We start from the raw sequence: 19,206 nt of genomic DNA on the forward strand, positions 1-19,206 counted from the left end.
ATTTCAAATTAATTTCTCATATTCGATAGTTGTTTGGAGCACCACACACACAAATACTTATGCCTAAAAAGGTGCTTTATGTCTTTAATTACATGTAAATTTTTATCTAATTGTGTTAAGTAAGTACAATGAAAAAATTTAAAGCCACATTTTGTGATTACTCTGTCACTGTGAATGACTTAAATAATTTAGCTAGATTTTCTTAAGGTGTTTATTTATTATATCGATCTATAAAACATCCATCTTCTTCTGCTTATCCGGGACTGGGTCGTAAGGGGAGCAGCCTAAACAGGGAAGTCCAGACCTCCCCCTCCCCGGCCACCTCCTCCAGCTTGTCCGGGGGCACCAAGGCATTCCCAGGCCAGCCAAGAGATATAACACAGGAAGAGATTAATTCCAAGTCCAAACCACTAAATCATAAAAAAAAAAAAATGCCTATAAGCGCACACATTTCACAGCTGTTTCTGTAGCCACACTATAAAGCTGCTCTAACCCTACACATACCATCCCCCACAATTCCTTATTCAGTCCTGACAGAAAACTCTATTATTAAATTATAACCTGACTACTACTACTAGTAGTAGTAGCCAGGTTAAGGTCATGGGTTATTGACTAACCCTTCCAATAGTCAATAGGAATGTCTGTGAAGGTTCTCAGTCATCCAGGTCATCGTAGTCAAAGGAGTTTGCAAAGAAAAGCGTCTGGACTTCTTTAAGTTGCTTGAAGACGTTTCACCTCTCATCCGAGAAGCTTCTTCAGTTCTAAGGTCAAATGGCCGAGAGTCCCAGATTTAAACCCAGTGGGAGTATCCCCCCAAGGAGGGACAAAGGACCCCCTGGTGATCCTCTAATCACATGCGCCAAGGTGTGAAAGCGGGTGTGGGACCTAATCAGCCAGGGTTTCGGGTGAGCTCATTGTGAAACCTGGCCCCACCTTGTCATGTGAATTCCTGAGGTCAGATGGCCCAGGATGTGAGTGGGCGTTAAGGCGTCTGGGGAGGGAACTCAAAACTGGATTATAGATGGCAGACAGTTGGTGTCGTAAACCACCGCCTCTGTTCAAAGATGGTCGCTCACAGTGGACATAGATGGCCTCTTTCACTCCTCTTTCAAACCATCTGTCCTCTCTGTCCAAAATGTGAACATTGGCATCCTCAAAAGAGTGACCTTTATCCTTAAGATGCAGATGGACTGCTGAGTCTTGTCCTGTGGAGGTGGCTCTTCTATGTTGTGCCATGCGCTTGTGAAGTGGCTGTTTGGTCTCTCCAATGTAGAGGTCTGGGCATTCCTCGCTGCACTGTACAGCATACACCACGTTGTTAAGTCTGTGTTTTGGAGTTTTGTCTTTCGGGTGAACCAGTTTCTGTCTGAGTGTGCTGCTGGGATGTTGTGCTTGGAGAAAACTCTCCTGAGTTTCTCTGATACACCGGCTACATAGGGGATGACAACGTTGTTGCGTCTGTCTTTCTTATCCTCCCTCGCTGGTGTCTGATCTTCTTTTCTGTGCATCTTTGCTGACTTTATGTCAATGGAAAATTGTACTTAGTAGTCAGTATAAGCTTTTAATGATATAAGTTTGCATATGATAGAATACTGTATGTTGACCTTTTGATGACTTAGACTGTTGTCCACTACAAGACTGTTTTATAAATTCTTTCTCACAGCGATAATAGCTGAACAAGCAGGAAGAGGAGAGCTGGATACTTTTATCTGCGCTCTCTAACAAGAAGAAGGGCTGCGTCCTTCTGAATCTCACAACACACACACATACACCTCAACCACTCTTATCTTCACTCCCTACGCACTAACATTCCTCTGCCTATGAATAGACGTATTCACTGTTGTCACCAGTGACTATAAATGCACGAATAAAGAAGTACACTGTGTGACTCTCTTCTGAGACGTTCACCCATGTACATGTGATTGATTATATTGTCTCACTGTGTCTCTGTTTTACTTTGGCAGCCTTCTATTTGGGAGATTTCCCCCGACATTTCTTGGTCCTTCGAGCCGGATGAGACAGCCTATTTAAAGCAGCTCTCACAGAAGGCGCCTCACCAGGTCCCGTCGGTGCGAGAAGCCCACGTTGAAGTCTGCCGGCAGCTCACGCACTAGGTGTGTGATAAAACCCAAGAGCGTGAATTCGGGTCTTGGTCAACGTTTTACAAGCGGTCCGCACCATCGGGGGCTGATCAGGTGCATCTGAAGAAACCAGCGCCAAGGTAAGACAGACTACTTTGAGATAATAAAGGTTTGCGCAAAAACGAAACTTAAAAGAAAATAGACTCGTCCAAGAGAGACTGGAAGCATTAAGCTCGTCTTGAGGACTGGTAGTCAGCTCGCCCGCAGAGGGTTGGAAGCACTAAAATAAAGATTGAGCTCGTCATAAGTGATTGGTAGCTCCCGAAAGGGTAAAATAGGCCTAGCTCGCCCACAGTGGCTGGAAGCACTACGCTCGCTTTAAGGAAGCTGGTAGCGTGAACGCGCGTTGAAACTGTCTGTCTTTTATTGTCTATTTTTGTGGTGGAATAAGTTGATTTTTACAGCACAATAAGGAGGCTGAACTATTCCACTGATTTGTTTACTGTTGGTCGCTGAAGTACTGGTGAACTGAGAGGAAGGTCGTGTTTTATCACATAAAGTCGACACCGCTTTTGAGAATAGCTCAAAAGTAGAAGGGCGTGTCAGCCACCTCTCTCTGTTCTCGTGCCAGTGAAAGCGCCGCAGGTGTGTGTGTGTATTACTAAGCGCTAAAAGAAGCATAAACTAATAATGGGTAATAAAACAACAAAACTCACTGCTGACGAGCAGTGGTTAGAAAAGAAATGTCCAGGCGCCGGACAAATTAGTGCATGTAGATGGAGAAATCCTAAGAAAACAAAATGCCCGACATGGGAGGGAAAGTGTAGCCCCTCCGCTTTAACAAAACTAAAAGAAACCTTACAGGCAGAAATAAATACTGAAAAAGATCCAAAAAGAAAATAAAACGGCTCTCAAGAGCTACAATATTTTTAAGGCAATAAAAGAAGGAGAAATGTAGATTTTAAGGAAGAAAGAAGGGACAGGAATGATAGAGATAACCGTTGTTATAACTGCGGAAAAGAAGGGCATTTTGCAAGAGATTGCAGGAATAGAAGTGAAGACCAGAGTAAGTGACTAGAACGGGAAGGGGAGGGAGAAACTGAAATCTTCAATATAGAACAGTTACTCCTAGGATCTGAGCATAAGCCCACAGTAACCATCCATGTCAACGGTCAACCAATGACCATGCTTTGTGATACTGGAGCATGCAAAACAGTATTAAACCAAAAGCCCAAAAGCTTAAAGTACTACCTTGATAGTTAAATCTGCATCAGGGCACACCAGTGTGAAATCATTAACAGAAGGTTTAACAATGAAACATAGTTAGGATGAAGACCATGCCCAGAATGAATAGAATGAAAGAAAATACATAACTCACACAAACACATATTAAATGAAATAGAGAGATGTATAAGGTATATTAAGGTTTTGTCATTGTTCAGCCAAGGAAAGTGTGTGAAAAGGAAAATGTCTCCAGCTTGGGAGGGGGTGAAACTGCAGATCACCCCCATCCCTCGATGGATGCAAAATAAAATATAAATAAAATATTGTAATATACTATTGCTGTTATATAAAAGATAATAACATTAATAATAACATAATATTAATATGAAGAGGCACCTCAGTCAGTTATGATGTGAGGTGGAAGATTGTTAAAAGTAGTCTGATTCAAGCTTAAGGTTTGCTCAAACTCAGTACAATGATATAGGAGATGAAGAAAATAAGGAAATAACTACACTAATCAGGTGCATAGAGACACTTGACCTGCTTGTAAACCTGTCATCTTAGATGAGACTTTGTTAAGATGAAGAGCAAACCTATACTAACAACTAATGAGCCAAACCCTGTATACAACAGCTAAAGCTACAAGATTGAGAAGCTGAATTAAATATGTGGACACTACCAAGCTAATGAGGAGCGGTGACGCGCATGGAGATGCTGGTTTTGCTCACTACAATTGTATAAATAGAGTTTGAATTCATTACTGTGGATGTACAGTGAGTGACCTCTATATATCTTGAAAAGCATGTCTGAAATACTCGTATGAAAGCATATTTTGAGTGATTTTAACTGTGTGAATGCTGTGAGTAGTAGGTTTTGAGTGATTGGGTGTGATTTGTACAAAAATAATAAAACATAAATAATAATAACACTACAAAGGTTCATAGTAGAGTGTGTGAACAAGTGGAAGTTTGAGAGAAAAGGCAGTGTGTGTGATGATTCCTGATGTCTGAAAAAGCTCAATTTAAAAGTGTGTGTGAAATAAAGGTGTATCGTTTTTAGATCAAGGGATTTAGATTGTTTTTAGTAGAATTAAAGAGGGTTTTTAGACTATAAATACAATGAAAGACAGAGTCTGCAGAAACAGGAAATGTGTGCCTGTCAGTGACAGGAAACCGTGTGTGTGTGAGGAGATAGGTTGAATTTAGAACTCAGTGATAAGATGCATGAATTAAACCGTATTGTAATAAATACTTGCAATGAAGAAAGCAGCTTACACTCAATTAATATGAACGCAAAACCTTGATGCCATAGGCAATTTGTTTTTTGTTTTTGTTTGTTTGTTTTGTTGGGTTGAAAAATGAATAAATTTGTGATCATACTTGTGGATCACAGTGACACATAATGATTAGGCATATGATTTACTAATGCAGATGTAATAACTTTATTCTAAAATTCAAGGAGAACAAACAAGAACAACACCTTCAGTTGTGTCTTGTTGTTGTTCTCTGTGTAGTGTGCTGAGTTTTGTTTTTTGTTCCTTTTTTTGAAATGTTGCTTGAGTGATGAGCACTGTAACTTCTGAAGTAGCTCTCACCATGCGTCCTTGATGATAAGTCCAGAGCCAGCTGAGAGCTGGGTTGTCTGTTTTGTTTTATGTGACAAGGATGAAAAATTAAAACTTAGTTTCTTGTTTTGAAAAAAAAAAGAAGAAAAAAAAAGAAAAAAGAGAGAGGTTTTGTGTTTCTCAGCCAAGAACAACTACAATTTCATTTTCTGTTTTGAGACAGGATAATAATAATAATAATGATAATAATAATAATGATAATAAAACAAAGAGTGATGTTTTGTTTAAGTGGTGAAGACAGCTAATACTGCAAAATACCATTTAGTGCATGATCTGCGAGCAATATATGAAATCATCTTATTTATCTTTAAATAAACTCCAATTATGGAGACTGGAAGTCACATGCTTAGGGCACACCCTCAGGTGAAGGCAGAAAGCTACTAAACAAAGAAAAGAAGCTATACAAAATGCGCCACAGCCACAAAACTAAGTATTCACATTCTTTCTGACTCTTTGTGAGCCTGAGTTATGACCTTGGCTCCCTGTTTTTCTGCTTCCACCAAGGGTGGGGGTGACGCTCCCGTGGCATGTGCTCTGTTCTCTTTACTATCACAAAGAAGAAAAAAAGAGAGAGAGGCCCTGCTCTCTGAATACAATATTCTCTTCATAACTCGGCAGTATGAAATGTCATGAAACAGTGTAACTCACTCACAGTAAATCAGCAGTGAATCAGCAGTATAGGATAATACAAACCTATCTAATAAATCTAATGATTTTCAAATTCTTTTAACTAAGAAGTGTGATGCAAACTAAAACTACATACTGATTACACAAGAAGTATGATGTGGCCTACAGCAGTATCATGATTCACTCATTTTGATTACAGGTATAATGTAATATATGACAGCATAATAATCTCACAACTGCTACAAGCACATTTGCCTTTCTTAACACACGCAAGTGAAAGGCAACTGTTAAGAAAATGCCCTTTTGGGTGAGACAGGCCCAGAGGCCTTGCATGCAAGCGTACTAACACACATACATGCAATGAAGAGCAGCTTACACTAGAGCACACACTATATGTGCGCCTCTATATCTCACATTGGTGCTAAAACAGGAAAAAACTTAATAGTTTTGTTATCAACTGCTGAATTTACCCACTACTGACATTTAACTCTCCAGCTTGCAGGACAATAGGTGAAACGTTTGTGAAAACAGAGAAGGAAAAATAAAGACACAGCTGAGAGTCTGGTATGACCAAGCAGTAATCAGACAATAAATTTAGTTGGTAATACAATAAATTGTGAGATGCTTTCTGCTTGATTGATGCAACACAAGTAATTTACTGTATGGAGGAAATTCTCTTTTGTGATAATCTTTTGAACGTGCATTTCTGTTGACCTGTCAACTTAGCGCATTATAAGCTGATATGCAAATTAGTTGATTGATATTAGATTTGAAAAAATAACTGTATTATAAAATAAGTGAATAAGATGTAACAACGGTTGAAATTAGTTTTTTGTTTCTAGTGTGTGGAGAAGGTTTTATCATGGCACACATCTGTTTACATGGGAGGAAACTCCTCATGTGATGCGACATTTAGCAGTTTGCAAGTGTGCAGCACATCAGAAGAATGACTATGAAATTACAAAGGGAAACAATTTTACTGACAAAGGATGAACAAAAGCAGCTCCCACAGCTGAGCAAAAGAAATGGCTGAAATGCGGAGCGCAACTAAGAGATGACTTGATGATTTGTGAAGGAAAACCAATACTTCCAAAATCTCTACACAAAACAGCAGCCTTAGTGACACATGGAGTTACTCTCCATGCGTCAACAGGAGGGATAGGAGATATAATCTCCAAAACACTTTTACACTCTAAATTTCGAAACTTCAGCAAAATGCTTATGTAACCATTTTATTCCAACATATGGCATCCCCACTCTGATAAGATCAGATAATGGGACACACTTTGTCAATGAGGTAATCAGCAAAGTCTCTGAAGCACTAGGATTCAGCATCAAAAATCACTGTGCTTATCACCCGCAAAGTGCAGGATTAGCGGAAAGAACTAACGGCACAATAAAACAGAGACTTTGAAAATGTATGGAAGAAACAGGAAGGCCGTGGCCAGAGTGCATAGGCCTAGTAAAAATGTGGATGAGATTAACACAAGGTTCACAAAAACTTACGCCTTTTGAAATCATTTATGGCAGACCACACTAGCAGAATGGATGTCGAAGCTACTAGAAAACAAAGATATTGTTTTGAACAATAAACTGCCTTCTGAATCTTCTCCAGTATCTTGCAGGTTGAAGCCAGGTGATTGGGTCCTGATTCGAGTTCTCCAGAGAAAGAATTGGAGCTCGCCCCGCTGGGAAGGCCCATACCAAGTGCTTATCACCACACCAACCGCCTGTAAGATAGCAGAGAGACCATCTTGGATTCACCAAAGTCACTGCAAGAAAGTGAGTGACAGCCCAGACTCATAGACTCCAGCACCCCTACCTTCTGGTGATCTACCTGGTGAAGAGAGGGCTGATTGGGTATATCCCGCCCTCTACTTCTCGCCAGTAGTCTACTCACCCGAGGATCTAGGTGTGTTTGGCTGTCATGAAGACACTCGCCGTCCTAGCAGTTGTCCTCCTGCTCCTAGCAGGACTCCTCGCACTTTTCGAGGACAATAAAGAATAAAACACAAGCCAAACGTGCCGCCAGCTTTTCGGGTGTTGGCTATCAGCATAATAAAATCATCATCAACGAGACAAGCTCATCTACCATCTACTCGCTTAACTTCCTTAGTATCTTTCAGGGACCACCCCAACACGAGATAATCACCATTGAAGACGCTGGACTTGACAATGGAACGTGTGATCAACTTTTCTGGATCAACTTCAACGTGACGAACCGGAACACATCCATTCACTTCCCAGTGTTCTTGGACCAAACCCCAGGGAAGAACCACTCCATGTGGTACCGACAAGACAACGGTAACAGACCGCTGGGAAACACAACTAATTGTAATCGGACCTCTGGAAACAGAGAAGGTGCCCCTGTGAACACAGCCAACCCCTCTAATGGCACCTACTGGGTGCAAGGAATGGCCTGGCTGTGTGGACAACGTGCCTATTTCATACTGCCCCCAGGATGGACTGGCATCTGCGCCCCAATCTTCATCTCTGACCACACCTTCAGAATAACTACGGGAAACGCCACGAGGACTCGACGACGAAGAGATGTCTCTGCAGTGCAGCCACAGGACCCCAGGGCACGCTTCAGGCCGTGGTTTACCCAAAACACCAGAACAGGAAAGTGATAAACACGCCAACATACACAAACATACACATCTACACACACTGACTCAAAATGAAGAGAAACACACACCTGAACAGACGTGCACTTGTTGATTGAGTGAGAAATGACACATACACACATCAGACAATGTACACTCATCAAACATGACTGATGCCCTGAACGCCTTGAGACAGATCCAGCAGGCCCAAAATCAGGATTATGTAAATAATACAAGTGACTGCTAAAAAGACTACTACTCCCTTTTCACTGTGCAATACTTTTTGTTAAAAACCAACGGTGCAGTAGACTTCAATACTTGAAATACTTGAAATACTTGAAATACTTGCAATTCCTTTGTATTCTTATTCTTATTTATTCTATTTATCCCTTTTTGTATTTTCACTTTTATTTTGTGTTTTTGTAACATGTATCCTGCCATGTCTAAAACTCATGATTAACTGTATAATTGTTTCCACTGTTGCTGCATACATAGCCGTGACAAATGATGATGATGATGACCCCGACCTGTTGGAGCATGAAGACTTTGTGTGATTAATGATGGTGTAGAAACTGTACAACAAGATGTTACATACTGATATCTCACTTGAAAGTTATACTGACAACAGGAGGGAATGTCAATGGAAAATTGTACTTAGTAGTCAGTATAAGCTTTTAATGATATAAGTTTGCATATGATAGAATACTGTATGTTGACCTTTTGATGACTTAGACTGTTGTCCACTACAAGACTGTTTTATAAATTCTTTCTCACAGCGATAATAGCTGAACAAGCAGGAAGAGGAGAGCTGGATACTTTTATCTGCGCTCTCTAACAAGAAGAAGGGCTGCGTCCTTCTGAATCTCACAACACACACACATACACCTCAACCACTCTTATCTTCACTCCCTACGCACTAACATTCCTCTGCCTATGAATAGACGTATTCACTGTTGTCACCAGTGACTATAAATGCACGAATAAAGAAGTACACTGTGTGACTCTCTTCTGAGACGTTCACCCATGTACATGTGATTGATTATATTGTCTCACTGTGTCTCTGTTTTACTTTGGCAGCCTTCTATTTGGGAGATTTCCCCCGACACTTTATGAACGCCCAGTTAGGATAACCACATGTTTTGAGTGCTTCCTTTACATGTGTGTGTTCCTTCTTTTTTCCCTCAGGCTTAGAGGGAACATGTTCTGCCCGGTGGTGTAGGGTCCTAATTACTCCAAGTTTGTGTTCCAGAGGGTGATGGGAGTCAAAGAGGAGGTACTGGTCCGTGTGTGTGGGCTTCCGGTAAACTTCAATGTTGAGGATGCCATTCTCTTCAATGTGCACAGCGCAGTCCAGGAAAGGCAAACAGTTGTCCTTTGTGTCTTCCCTGGTGAACTTGATGTTTTTATCCACGGCGTTAATGTGCGCAGTGAAGGATTCCACTTCTTGTGTCTTGATTTTGACCCAGGTGTCGTCTACATATCTGTACCAGTGGCTGGGTACTCTCCCTTTAAAAGAGCCAAGAGCCTTTCTTTCCACTTCCTCCATGTAAAGGTTGGCTACAATAGGTGACACAGGGGAGCCCATGGCACAGCCATGTTTTTGTCTGTAGAAGCCTTCGTTGTATTTGAAGTATGTTGTGGTGAGGCAGAGGTCTAACAGTGTGCAGATCTGATCGGGTGTGAAGTTGGTCCTGTCTTCCAAGGAGCTGTCTTCTTGTAGTCGTTTTCTGACAGTCTCCACTGCTTCCGTGGTGGGTATGCAAGTGAAGAGAGAGACTACATTAAAGGACACCATGGTTTCATCTGAATCCAGGGTAAGTTTCTGGACCTTGTCGGTGAAGTCAGTGGAGTTCTTGATGTGGTGTGGGGTGTTCCCCACAAGAGGTGCAAGGATGGTAGCAAGGTGTTTCGCAATGTTATAAGTGGCTGAGTTTATGCTACTGACTATGGGTCTGAGTGGGACCCCTTCCTTGTGGATTTTAGGAAGTCCATAAATGCAGGGTATGGCATCCCCTGGATAAAGACGGTGATATGTGAGGCGGTCAATGATTTTGTCCTTTTCAAGGTCTTGAAGGCAAGCTATAACTTTCTTTTTGTAGCTGCTTGTGGGGTCTCGTTTTAAAGCTTCGTAGGTGTTGTTGTCACTGAGGAGAGTAGTGATCTTTGTGTGGTAATCTGTTGTGTTTAGGACCACGGTGCACCTTCCCTTATCTGCTGGTAATATAGTGATGTTGTGGTCTTTGCTCAGGGAAGCGACGGCCTTCTTTTCTTGTAGTGTAAGGTTAGACGGAGGGACTTTCACACTGGAGAGGGTGGCTGAGACTTTCATCCTGATTTGCTCTGCTACTGTCTGTGATAATTTATTAATCCGTATGGCGGTTTCTGTGGCTGTGATGAGGTCCACTATGGGCAACTGTTGCGGAGAAATGGCGAAATTGAGTCCTTTGGCTAAAACCCAGAGCAGAGTTGTTCCTAAGAGCTTGCGCCTCGGATCCACTGTCAGGGGACACAGAGCAGACTTGATTCTACAGAGAGCACAGAATCACCTTTTAAGTGAAAGGATAAGACAGGTCCATTTCACTATAGATGCCCTCCAGATCAAGATCAGTCAGACTCTGCAGGAATTGGAAACCCTTCTACCCTCTCCAATCTTAGAAGAGGTTCACAAGTTTGTGGACAAGGCTCAGCGGGCCCAACACTCTCAAGGAAAAGAAAGACAACGCAGGAAATTTCACACCTTGCTTTCAAAAACCCACACTCCTCAGTCTGAAACCACACAACTCAGAGAAGAAAACACACCTGAAGACAGTCGGGAGAAATGGGTAAAGAACTTTTCAGACCGGAATCTCACTGAACCTGAAAAGAGGGTTTTAGCCAAAGGACTCAATTTCGCCATTTCTCCGCAACAGTTGCCCATAGTGGACCTCATCACAGCCACAGAAACGGCCAAATACAAATACAACGAAGGCTTCTACAGACAAAAACACGGCTGTGCCATGGGCTCCCCTGTGTCACCTATTGTAGCCAACCTTTACATGGAGGAAGTGGAAAGAAAGGCTCTTGGCTCTTTTAAAGGGAGAGCACCCAGCCACTGGTACAGATATGTAGACGACACCTGGGTCAAAATCAAGACACAAGAAGTGGAATCCTTCACTGCGCACATTAACGCCGTGGATAAAAACATCAAGTTCACCAGGGAAGACACAAAGGATAACTGTTTGCCTTTCCTGGACTGCGCTGTGCACATTGAAGAGAATGGCAACCTCAACATTGAAGTTTACCGGAAGCCCACACACACGGACCAGTACCTCCTCTTTGACTCCCATCACCCTCTGGAACACAAACTTGGAGTAATTAGGACCCTACACCACCGGGCAGAACATGTTCCCTCTAAGCCTGAAGGGAAAAAGAAGGAACACACACATGTAAAGGAAGCACTTAAAACATGCGGTTATCCTAATTGGGTGTTTATAAAGTCAGCAAACAGGCACAGAAAAGAAGATCAGACACCAGCGAGGGAGGATAAGAAAGACAGACGCAACAACGTTGTCATCCCCTATGTAGCCGGTGTATCAGAGAAACTCAGGAGAGTTTTCTCCAAGCACGACATCCCAGTGTACTTCAGACCCAGCAACACACTCAGACAGAAACTGGTTCACCCGAAAGACAAAACTCCTAAACACAGACTGAACAACGTGGTGTATGCTGTACAGTGCAGCGAGGAATGCCCAGACCTCTACATTGGCGAGACCAAACAGCCACTTCACAAGCGCATGGCACAACATAGAAGAGCCACCTCCACAGGACAAGACTCAGCAGTTCATCTGCATCTTAAGGATAAAGGTCACTCTTTCGAGGATGCCAACGTTCACATATTGGACAGAGAGGACAGATGGTTTGAAAGAGGAGTGAAAGAGGCCATCTATGTCCACTGTGAGCGACCATCTTTGAACAGAGGCGGTGGTTTACGACACCAACTGTCTGCCATCTATAATCCAGTTTTGAGTTCCCTCCCCAGACGCCTTAACGCCCACTCACATCCTGGGCCATCTGACCTCAGGAATTCACATGACAAGGTGGGGCCAGGTTTCACAATGAGCTCACCCGAAACCCTGGCTGATTAGGTCCACACCCGCTTTCACACCTTGGCGCATGTGATTAGAGGATCACCAGGGGGTCCTTTGTCCCTCCTTGGGGGGATACTCCCACTGGGTTTAAATCTGGGACTCTCGGCCATTTGACCTTAGAACTGAAGAAGCTTCTCGGATGAGAGGTGAAACGTCTTCAAGCAACTTAAAGAAGTCCAGACGCTTTTCTTTGCAAACTCCTTTGACAGTCAATAGGAATGTAGAAATGGACCAGACTCAGGGTGGTCAGGGTAGTTTTAAATGAGCAAGAAATAAAGTAAACAAATTAATTCTAGTAAGTCGCACTGTTCTGCAGTACAATTGTGTTTAAAGAAAAAATGTGTGTCATCTCTTTCAGAACAGTTAAATTATAACAATTATAAACATTGACTAATATCAATGTTTTCTCTCATTCAAATGAATCTCCTTTCACCTCAGATACAAAACCACATGAACTAATAGTTGTCAAAATGCCTGTGTCAACAGACTGAAAGCCAGTATGCTGATTGTTCAGTGTAGTACCTGTGAGAAGCATCTTCATTTTAAGTCTTTGGATCTTTGAGACAGTTTGTTGGTGTGCAGGTTCATCAGCACTTAGGTCACCTATCAGTTCCACACTCGTTATCACTATTAATGACATTCTAATGATGGAAAACAAATGCAGTACTTTTAAATAAAGAAAACAGGAAAATCTTGATAACCAAAAACTCTTTGATGCGATTGTTGTCATCACTGAAGTATGCACACAGACTTGTAAGAACACACTTCAAGATACACAAGTCTGTTTTGAGTTTTGCTTTCTTCTCTAATGACTAATCTTTTATTAATTCTTTAATCACTTGCTGTTTAAGAGAAAGAGAATTAAAGTGGACAGTATATCCAGGATTTGTTTTTGACATAAACTCATTGCCGCAGCCTCGGGCAGCAATGAGTTTATGTCAAAATAATGTTGGGCGCTATTAGACTGGTTTTTAGTTTCACTCCTGAAGTTAGTGGGTTGGCTTCCAGCCACTGGCTCATGAATCCCTGTTCTGTATGTTAGTTTCAGCTTTAGTTTGCTCAGTTTAGTTTTTTTAAGTCTCGGTTCTCGTTTACCTTTTGTTTTTTAGTGTCACCAAGCCATTAATAGACAGCTTGCCTTTAAAAAAAAAAAAAAAAAAAAGACTTTCTTTTGCAAGTGTCTGCTTTTGGTTTCACTCTCCACTCCTCATGGTCCACCAGCTCAGACCATGACATAAGTGTGAAAATCTCTGATGCTGAACTGTAAACTGAACCCATCTTTGCATCTGTAGTAAGAGTTTGAACTTTCACCTCTTTTACATTTGGGTCTTTCCCAGCATGCCACAGCAGTGGAGGTGTATGAGGGGGCTGAGTCTGTGCTGCTGCCCTGTCAGCTACTAGCTGCTCCCAGTGAGTTCACAGCAGCAGTGTGGGACCGCAAGGACCTCAACATGCCAACAGTCCATGTTCGTGTGAAGAGTGGTGATGATTTGGATGATCAAAACCAGCGTTACACCAACCGAACATCAATGAGTGCTGATGCTCTGCAAACTAATCTAATCTTCAGATTCCTGGAATCATGCCTCCTCTGTGTTCCATGTCCCGTTTTGTGTATTCAGTCTTGTTTCTGTGTTTGTTTCCTTTTCTGTCTGTGTGTGTGTCAAGGTTGCGTCTCTGTAGTTTGTTCTTCAAGTCTCTTCTGTCTCTCGGTCCCTGCAGCATGGCTCAGGGTTAGGGTCAGCTGTAGGACAGATGGCCTCACATTTGACTCTGTAATACTTTGGTATAGAGGGGACCGGATGGTGCCTAACTCATTATCTCTTCACCACCGTGTTTACGTTTGGTTTTCTACAAACCTGGTGCTCTTCATTATGGACAAGCATGTCCACTTTGTTCTCATCTATACAAAGCATGTGTATTCCAGGAGGATGAACCAAAGGCGTCGTGGTTCATATCCAGCTTTATATAATAAACTTTATAAAAATTGTTTTTCCACTAAGAATAATGTTTCTCACTGCAGAACTGATTATCCCATTGTCTGGAAATGATATATTACCCTTCATTGACTGATGGGCATTAACAGTTGCTTCTTGAAGATCACTAACATTTTGTCAATGCTCCAGACCTTCTCCCTGCCAAAACCTCTATGTATATTGAGGTCCTCACTCTGATGTTGTTCAATTAATCGACTACATTTGATCAGCAGGAGCTAATTTTTTTTTGTTAAATTAATCATAAGGACCAAATAATGTCTTTTGTTGTGTCTTCCTCCCCTCACCCCAACCAGCCATGGCAGATGGCTGCCACTCCCTGATCTTGTTTCTCCTGGAGGTTTCTTCTTGTTAAAAGGGAGTTCTTCCTTCCTACTGTCACCAAATAATATACAGTGTTGGGAAGGTTATTTTAAAATGTATTCCATTACAGAATACCGAATACATGCCCCAAAATGTATTCTGTAACGTATTCCATTACGTTACTCAATGAGAGTAACGTATTCTGAATACTTTGGATTACTTAATATATTATCTTGCTGTTTACAACTACGTGAATGTACTATTGCTGTGATTTATTACTGTTACTGAAGGTCCGCGGCTCCGAACCGTAGTAAAGGGACCTCTGGCTAATACGGTGGGTTCCGTGTCGGGCTGGTAGCTGAAAACTAGCTTTACTTTGTTGTCTGGGTCAACTTTGCTTGCCAGAGACAGAGAGAGGCGTTGAAAGGCTGCTCCAACGGAACTTATTTTTTCCGGAGGAAAACACGAACACAGTGTACAGTTGAGTCTTAATAGCTTACTTACAGCTGGGCTCGTCAGGCACTCTTCTTGGCTGCAGTGGTTATTATTATATTTACATGCTTCCAGCTCCCGTTTTTGCTCCGTGACAGCTCGGACTTTTCCTTTTTCTCCCTCCCTCGCTCACAGACACATAATGGGTATGGTAGTCCATTCTCCCTGCAGCACGGACTACACTGCCCATGATGCTACATTCTTTAGGGCCATGCCTGTAGCATTCTGTCTATTAGCTTAGCACAACAACAACAACAAAAAAGCGCTCTCTCACCCAGGAAACACGCAGAGAGAGAGCGCGTCACCCTGTAACCATGGCAACCGTAACGCTGCCGCCTGGAACAACATTACGTAGCTGTCAAACAAACCCAAACAGTCCTGACCCACCACAATATGAAACAGGGAAGTACCGCCATGTAATCCATTTATTTCAACAAAGTAACTGTATTCTGAATACCACCTTTTTAAACGGTAACTGTAACGGAATACAGTTACTCATATTTTGTATTCTAAATACTTAACGGCGGTACATGTATTCCGTTACTCCCCAACACTGATAATATATAATATTAAAGTGACTGAGTAGGTAGGTTCAGTAGCATCAGTAACTCTAACTTATGAAAGTTTAAGCCATATAGGGTATAAAAGATGGACACAGGTTCTAGTTCAGAAAAACAAAACTAATGCAGAAGTTCCTTAGAGCTGCATTTTCTCTGAAGCCCATTGCTGGTGATAGCTGGTGAGGCAAAAAGGCTCATGGTCCTGTAGACGTCTATGAGAGAACAGGTTTCTGACTTGATCTTGTCATGGTCGCTGTGTGGCAGGCAGGAGTTGCACCCAATATGCAGGCACTCAGGTATGAGGTTTAAACACAATGAACTCAGCTTTATTTGCTGGCAGGAGAAAGTCATACAAAAGCAAACTAAACTGGAAACTCATAAACTAAACTGACAGTGAGACCCACACAGCATGAGGGACAACACGGCACTGACTCAGAGAAACACAGGGTTTAAATACACCGGGAAGTAACGAGGGGAATGAGACACAGAAGGAGAGCACAGCTGGGGGAAATCAGAACTGACGAGACAAGGAAGCATAAACTGAACACACTGAGATAAGACAGAGACCTTCAAAGTAAAACAGGAAACACATAACACAGACTGAACAAAAGACACAGACTCACATGCAGGCACTACAACAGAGGGAACAGAGACGTGGGACCAGGGCAGACACTGACTGGACGTGGGGATACAGCAGACAGGGGAGACAGCAACTATGGATCACAGACAGAAAACCAGAACACTAAAACTCTAACAAAACCCCACCCAGAGAACCTAAACTAAGAATAATCCTAAAACCCATAAAGCAAAGCTAGAATATAATGAAATAACAAAATCAAAGAACCAAAAACACAAAACACTTTGTCGACGACCCAGGGACCCTAACAGATCTCTGTAAAAACCTTCCTACACTTACTCATTTAGCATCATATTGAATAATAAATAATAAATAATATAATAAATATTTCATTCACTATTTTGTAAATCTTTGTGATATATTTCATTGTGAGCGGATTATTATGCTATTGTCCATTCATTCATTGATTAATTACTTTTCAATCAGCAGTCTTTGGCCAATGAGTGAACACTTTCACATCCACACTCACCTTTTAAAATCACACCCATTTGTTTTGCAACCAAACAGCCACCATAGTGAAATTTCCCAGCTTCAAAACAAAACGGGTAACATTTCACTTTGTTCATAACAGCTAGGTCCATCTTTTACCCTGTCTATGGTTCACTGTAAGTGCAGTCAGGTGTGTGATGACCAGTGTGTTACAGAAACACTCAGACTGAGTCCACGGAGACTGTGAGTCCCTCTCTCTCCCTCGAGCTTTTAGACTCTTCACAGCTTTGACTCTGGTTGTATCTGACAGACACATTCAGTTCAGCTCTGCTGCTGATTGGACACCAAACACAGCACAGTCTCTGTTCATGGAGCAAAGGAGCACATTTCAGACTGGAACCAGTCCAACGTGTTTTACTGTAAATATTTCACTTCATCCTGTCAAAGGAAGTGTGCTACTGATGCTGTGCAGCTCATGTTGTCCTTTGTTGACTTTTAGTTCAAGAGGTGGAGGTGGATACAGGCGTGACGTCTGCCAAGCTGCCCTGCAAAGCCACAGTTCACCTGTCTCAAATAAATAAGGTTGTGTGGAAGAACAGAAATAACAGGAACGTCCATGTGTATGAGAACGGCTCTGACCATCCAGAAAAACAGGATCGACATTACAGACACCGCACAGAAATGAATAAAGAACTGCTGAAGACTGGAGACCTCAGTCTGACACTGAAATACCCCCCACACACAGCCAGAGACACCTACACCTGCACCGTCTACAGCAGCGAGGGAGAAGTCCTGATGGAGAAAAAAGTGGAGCTGAAAGTCAAAGGTCAGTGCTGCAGATGATCCTTATTCACAGGTTCACTTTGACATCCATCTTCAATGGAAGAGAAACTGTCTCAGTAAATATCAGCAGTTAATGAGACGGCCATGATCAAAGATACGTTTGTGGGAAAGTAACTAAGATTTTGTGAAGAAGTTGATGAAGTAAGATGAGTGTAAGGGAATTCAGTACAAGGCTTCAGAGCTCTCACTCTTTGTCAGCCTGGCTAGTCTGGAAAAGAAACCCGTGGTTGTTCCCCATTTCTTCAGTGCGATGAAAAACTTTACACCTCTCTGCAGATTCACTGCTTGTGAATCTGCAGAGAGGTGTAAAATCTCTGGCCTCAGTGTTTCAAATTGGCCAGATTTCTCTTCATGACATTCAGAGTTGGATAGATGTTGGCTGTGTCCGAATTCAGGGGAAGGATGCTTAAAATGCCATATTTGGAGGCAATGACGTCACAGCGACGCGACGAGGACTGTCCGAATTCAAAGAGCACTCAAAATGTGGCGACAAATGTGTCCTACTTTTCCGCGAATTTGAGGGTTGCCGCTTACATACAGCTAATTTTGATTTTTTCGAAATGGTGATATGTTGTGGGGAACAAAGACCAAATGGCTTAATTTATTAAAACGAGGAGAAAACGATCACCTCTTCACTGGGGTGAAGAATTGGGCCGCTACGGCGTGGATGTACAAGAATAAATCAATTTACGCATCATATTCATATGAGTACGGTCCTATTAACCCTCATGCTGTACAGCAGCGGTCCCCAACCTTTTTGCGCCACAGACCGGTTTATGTCAGACACGGAGCGGCCTTTAAGGTATCGCGGATAAATACAACCACATAAAATGATTCGACCAAGACAAAAACTGTGGTATTTTGTAAATATAATAATAAACGTGAATGTACTGTGTAACTGTGTAACTTTATTAGAAGCGTCCTCCTAAAAATGCGCCAATATTGACAGTAACATCCTCCTCTCTGCCGCTTAATGCTCTCTGGTCGCTATGGTAACGTGTAAATATTTCTTTCAAAATAAGACACACAACTACAACAAGGGAAAGACTCAGGGAAACCGAGTTAACGATAAAACCCCTGAAAACCATAAATTTCACACCGGAGCCGTAACTCTGTGGCCCGGTACCAAACGACTCACGGACCGCTGCTGTACAGAACCTGTGATGTCCAGACGGTGTTCCTCTGGTGTTCTGCTGTGAAAACCTTTGGGCTTAGGGATTAACATAGTTGCCATGGTGTCCTTTCTTCTCTTATTTGTTGTGTGTGATCAGGACAATTCTGGAGAGGATGGGCCTGCAGGGGAAAGTCACCCCCTTGCAGGCCAGAAGACATGAGATAACTTTAAAGAATACAAAGTACGTATGTGTGTTATCAAGAAGATAATTCTCAAGAACACAAGTTAATAAATGTGCAATCACTAAGAGTTGTTGTGGTGTTTTTATTTGCCTGCTGTCATTTTTGATTTCCTCTGCCTTTAGGATTGCAAGTATCCAGGCTCAGGAGAGGGGGTCAGTGGGAAGCCCACTGCTGCTACTTGGCCCTGGTTTGCCCTCATGGATGAGGTGATAGGACAGATGCCTTCCATTACGCCTCCTGTCCTAATCTCCTCTCTCCCTGAGGACACTCCAGGGCCAAGCGCAGCAGTGGGTGACCAAAACGACA

The 19,206-nt window shown here is 42.3% G+C and overlaps 1 long non-coding RNA gene across 1 annotated transcript; it reads left to right on the top strand.

Annotated features, from left to right (window-relative positions):
* Window positions 1-18,866: 18,866 nt before the first annotated feature.
* LOC112846163 (uncharacterized) lies at window positions 18,867-19,206 on the top strand. The gene is made up of 2 exons (XR_003219009.1): window positions 18,867-18,899; window positions 19,023-19,206. It is a non-coding gene; the product is annotated as an uncharacterized LOC112846163 (long non-coding RNA).

This window comes from Oreochromis niloticus, linkage group LG3, assembly GCF_001858045.2.
Source record: "Oreochromis niloticus isolate F11D_XX linkage group LG3, O_niloticus_UMD_NMBU, whole genome shotgun sequence".
NCBI lineage: Eukaryota > Metazoa > Chordata > Actinopteri > Cichliformes > Cichlidae > Oreochromis > Oreochromis niloticus.